The sequence below is a fragment of the Triplophysa rosa genome, linkage group LG7 (assembly GCF_024868665.1).
Source record: "Triplophysa rosa linkage group LG7, Trosa_1v2, whole genome shotgun sequence".
In the NCBI taxonomy this organism is placed as follows: domain Eukaryota; kingdom Metazoa; phylum Chordata; class Actinopteri; order Cypriniformes; family Nemacheilidae; genus Triplophysa; species Triplophysa rosa.
Genome location: NC_079896.1, coordinates 7416060 through 7421562, shown reverse-complemented (window position 1 = coordinate 7421562; position 5503 = coordinate 7416060). Strand labels below are relative to the sequence as shown.

Below are 5503 nucleotides of genomic sequence, written 5' to 3'. Positions count from 1 at the left end.
TGAATGACAAATTACAAAGCCCTAAATATTATTTAACTGAGGAATGTGACAACCACTAAAGCAAAACATATAAGACATTTACAAACCACTAAATTCATGTTAACATCAAACTTTGAGAGCTTCACATAGTTGAGGTTAGTTTGAAGCAAAAATGACAAAAAAAGAGACCTGGCAGAGAGCAGGCCGGATATAGATTTAAGATAAGTCTGGCTGACTGACAAATATTTGTAAAATGTGGAGAGAGAGAGAGAGAGAGTTCACATAGTTGAGGTTAGTTTGAAGCAAAAATGACAAAAAAAGAGACCTGGCAGAGAGCAGGCCGGATATAGATTTAAGATAAGTCTGGCTGACTGACAAATATTTGTAAAATGTGGAGAGAGAGAGAGAGAGAGAGGGAGAGAGGGAGAGAGGCAGGGAGTGAGTATAGAAAGAAAGAAAGAAAGAAAGAAAGAAAGAAAGAAAGAAAGAAAGAAAGAAAGAAAGAAAGAAAGAAAGAAAGAAAGAAAGAAAGAAAGAAAGAAAGAAAGAAAGAAAATCAAATTCACACACGTTATGTACACACTTCTTTGCACTACACAAACACAGGCGGCTCCTTCAGTAAGCTGCTATTGTGTTTTTATTGTTGTGATTGAAAAAGCTCAGAGGCTCATGGGTAGAATAGCAGTCATTACAGTAACCCGAGAGCTGTATTGAGTGACAGCTGGGTCATTACAACATCAACTGTAATTAGTATACATATTGAAACCCAAATGCAATTTAACCTTATACACACATTTCTCTTCTTAAAAAACTGCTCTGTTCTAACTAAATGACATTTGATTCAGGGCTGTATATTTTCAGATCCAATGTATGTGTGTAAGGTGAAACAGGGTGCGAGAGAGCGAGAGAGAGAGAAATGTGGAGTTGGTATCTGATTTTTGCTCTATTGTATTGTAATGATGCTATCAAACTAATTCAAGCCATTAAACAAAAAAATGATACGTTTAAATGGAACCATCTTGCATTCATCACTTCCAAAACACACATTTTACTATTACAAATGCTCACTGCTAGTCACAGAAACATTTAGGAAAAGTAAACTAGGCAATATGAATAGAGCATTCAGACAATTCTTGAATATACATTATCCCCCTTTACCCGTCCCACACTTACAATCAGGTAATTGTTTGTTTAGAGACTGTTTCTAATTTAATAGCTGTAATCGAATAGCTGCCTGTTTATCGCTCAAAGATAAGATGGAGAGCCTGCTAATATGGTTAGTTTCTTTAGTAAAGGATGTGAGAGGCTTTTACCGCATCATCTAATTGGTCTGTTGAATCTGACAGTGGATGTGTGTGACCTAAACGGAAACAATGACCTCTGTAATTCCCTTTTTTGCTCCACTGATTTATATTGAAGTGCTTGTCACTCGTGTAAACGAACTGATCACAAAATGTAAGATGACAGGTTGATGCACTCACAAACAATTGAATGAAAACTTGAGAGCAAGAGTTACAATCTTTAACACTTATCAACCCATTTAGAAAAAAACACTTTAAAACGATCACACAATTTCTCTCAATGAAAACAACCCTGAATTCTGATTGGATGTGCAGTTTTGGAGGAGTGAAAAATTAAACTTCCTACAGTTGTGAATACACGTTTACATTACTTGACAGACAGATTGTTTATAAGGATTATTAGAAACAATACATTATTAAACTTTAAACATCACTGCCTTTCCTCATATTGCTGACATATGGCTGTTTATAAAGCAATATGCTGTGTAACCGATGTGCCTATCACCGTGTCTACACCAGACGCGACAGTGTGGACACAGAGAACGCCAGTTACCCATCAAAATTTTATTAGATTTTACTATTGTTGTCATGTTCTTTTATCAATGTTTTAATGTCCATTAAATTATAAAATTCTCCTACACAAGACAAGCCAGACAAAATACCTGTGTAATAAAAGCCACATCGCAACGCTGCTGTGAAGAAGCCTGACCTGAAAGAAATGTGAAGAACAGAGAAATAAGAGAAAGGAAGGTGTGGGCTAAAGGTTGTATGGACATAAAGACCCATACAAAGCAATTATACAGAATAGGCAACAAGCAACAAAGGAGCAACAGTGATAAAGTGCATTAGAAGAAAGGATGGAAAGGGGGGTAATGGATCAGAACACAACACCTCTTGAATGAATGTGTTACATGACTGTGGTTTTTGTGTGGAAGTGTACCTCTATGCTATAACTGACTGTGTTACAAAATGACTCTGTGAAGACAAGAGACTTGGGAAACATGATATATGTGCCTACAACATCTCAGCCTGAAATCACTTCCATTTCAGACTTTAATAAGATCTAAATAAAATATTTAGATTTGGCAGACACTTTCATCCAAAGTGACTTGAAGCTATACATTTCAGCATACGCATTTCCCTGAGTATCAGGCCCACGACCTTGGTGTCGTTATCGCCACGATCTACAGAAAAGCAGTTAAAAATATATTACAATTTCTACAAAAGTGAACCTCAGACGTCACATAAACAATCAGCATTACTAACATAAAGTATGAAAACGCAGTTAGCTATATTACGTTGTTTTTGTTTGTATAGTTCACTGAAGTTTTCCCATTAAATCAAGAACAAGCACACTAGCAGACCTGACTAAAAGCTCTTTTATCAATGACGAAATTAGTACAGATTCTTTACCAGTAGCCTATTGATTTAAAGATGGATTGATGACTGCTCAATCACACAAGTGATTGATTGATTAATTGATATCCTAGAAACTCAGCAGAAAAAAATGTAGTGTTCCTGTAGCTCAATTGTATAGGGCATTGCGTTAGCAGCGCAACACTGTAAAAAATCCAACTTGCAAAATGTTTTCCTTACAAAGACAAATAAGTAACTTGAACATAGCATTTTTAGTTAAAGGAGTCAAATGATTGTTTTGCATTTACTAAACAAAATTGGCCTAAACATGTTTCTAACAAAGATTATTTTGTTGACTGGACTTAGATTATCAATTTTTGCCCACACTGCGTCAGAAAGTTTTCCCAACTTACAAAACAGTGTATTCTGGACAAACAATATTGCTTTGAAATTTGAAAGTTCCCTAGATGCATTGCAGCATGTTCAATTCTGTTCTTATTTGTTTTACTTTTAAAGATGGCTTACTTTATGCTTTAATATCATTGTTACGGTTAGTTATCTGTCGAGTTTAGAGGTTTTTTTTAATGAATGATGGTTTTTGATTGTTACCATGGTTGAAGTTTGTGTGTTCAATGTTGAGGTTTAAGTGCATGACACCATAGCAAAACCAGTACAAATGCACTCAACACAAACGTTTAAACAGTTATTTGATCAAAGTTTTGGTCTATTTAAGGCAGAAAACACGTACAATTGTAGTAAAAGACACATTTGTTTATTTAAAAAAAACTATCTATATTCTCTATTTATGTTCAGCCAACAAAAAATATGCTGTTTTGATATTCATTAGGAAAACTTGACTATGTTGTGACAACTAATGACTTAAACATAATTATTTTAAGTTGGGTGGACTTCAATCTCTGTTTGTTGAGTTAACTCAAAAAATGTGCTTGTGATAGGTTGCCTTATTATTTTAAGTTGAATAAAATAACTATTTATTTTACAGTGAAACGTTAATGATAAAATTGTATACCTTGAATAGTAAGTCACTTTGCATGAAAATGTCTGTCAAATGCATCAATGTACAAATCAGACATTTTTAATGCTTTACATGTAGTGCATATTTATGTTTTGAATGCAGCACCGGAAATAAAAAAACACGAAAGATCAGGGCACCCTAGCAATCAAATACACTAAATTAAATAAAATTCAACCCAGCATTGGTTCAAAACTGACAAAACCAACCGTTGGATTAAAATAACCCAGAAAATCTGAACCATGATTATTTTACAACCAAAAATAACCCAGCATGTTTGTGTATGTGGTTGCTAGGGTGCTTTGATAAATGTTAGCTCATTGTCCTAAATCAAATAGTCCACTTACATGTCTTCAAGGTAGACTGTTCCAAATTCGTGGTTCAAGGCCCTCCTTCGAATACATGTATGGCATTATAATAAGAACTTTATCATCCAGTGCCCCATCATAAAGCAGCACAATCTGTGTTACCATTCACATCTATAACATAAACAGTGTAAAATAGGTTACAAACCAGTTTGTACATAGGGTTAGAGATTTCTTCCATAACCCTCAGGTCTCACAATAGTCAGTGATACTTGCATAGCAAATGACTTGACTCATTGGGGGTACTACTGCCCTCTACATACAGTATATGACATTGCTATTGCAGTCTCCAGATTTACACCAAAGATTGGCGAATAAATTTAGGGAGAGAGAGAAAGAAAGAAAGAAAGAAAGAAAGAAAGAAAGAAAGAAAGAAAGAAAGAAAGAAAGAAAGAAAGAAAGAAAGAAAGACTGCTCTTTAAGGTAACAAATCTGAGTTCAAAGAAAGTAAATTACAATTAAAAACGCACACACACGAATGCCAACAGGCCGTGCTGATGAAGCTGATAACATTAGCGTTTGTGGTAATTCAAACACCGAGCGTGACTTTACCCCCTATTTGGTCTCATCTCAAGATCAGTGCAAGTCCAGGGGTCAGGAAGGAGACAATCTGCAATTTCTACCTCATGGGAAATCATATGGTATTTTTATTTCCTTTTCCCCCTCTGTTCTTTTTTCTCTCCCTCTACTCTTTCAATTCGTTTATGAATTTTAAGCAGGCACTCTAAAAGACCTCTCTGATGAAGGACCCTGATTAGAGAGGTTAACAGACTCAAGCTGTCATATCAAAGGCTAGTACACGCATGCACTTACACACAAAATAAAAAACTGAGATTACTATCAGATTCACTGCAGGGAAAACGAGAGAGAGACTGTGTGTGTTGTGTATTTAAAAATGTCAACGTCACAAACACCTAGTGGGCCGAATTTGGCATGAAAACCTTTACGTTGTGTTAGAATCAAAGGGTTCTGACGCCTGCAGCGTTTAACTGAGTGTTCCGTCTCTTTCCTGCTGTAATTAATGAGAGAAATGTAACTCGGCTTCATTAATATTAATGCACAGTAAAAACCACACATACAATGAACTTTTGATCCTCAGAAAAGTGAAGAGGTCAGTCGATCTACAGACCACATCGTTCTAGTTTATAACCGCAAAATACAAATATATCACCACATACTTCCAGTTTATTTGAGTTCACAGTGTTCCGTTTGCTCACTAAAACTTATTTCAGTAAAACTTCATTGAGTAAAACTTAAACCACAGCTTTAAAGAAATAGTTTCCCCAAATATAAAGTCTTAAATATTATTATTTATTATTACCCTATTGTGGAACACAAAAGAAATTACTTTAAGAAATGTCTCAGTCGTTTTGTGTCCATACAATATAAGTCCATAGTGGACAATGTTGTTTCCTAACACCGTTCTTTGCTATATCTTTTGTGTTCTGCATAAGAAAGTCATACAGGTT

At 35.2% G+C, this 5503-nt stretch overlaps 1 long non-coding RNA gene across 1 annotated transcript; it reads right to left on the bottom strand.

Moving 5' to 3' along the window:
• Positions 1-431: 431 nt before the first annotated feature.
• Positions 432-4721, bottom strand: LOC130556923 (uncharacterized). The gene is made up of 3 exons (XR_008963254.1): positions 4587-4721; positions 4017-4148; positions 432-1989 (listed from the first exon to the last, which is right to left on the bottom strand). It is a non-coding gene; the product is annotated as an uncharacterized LOC130556923 (long non-coding RNA).
• Positions 4722-5503: the final 782 nt, after the last annotated feature.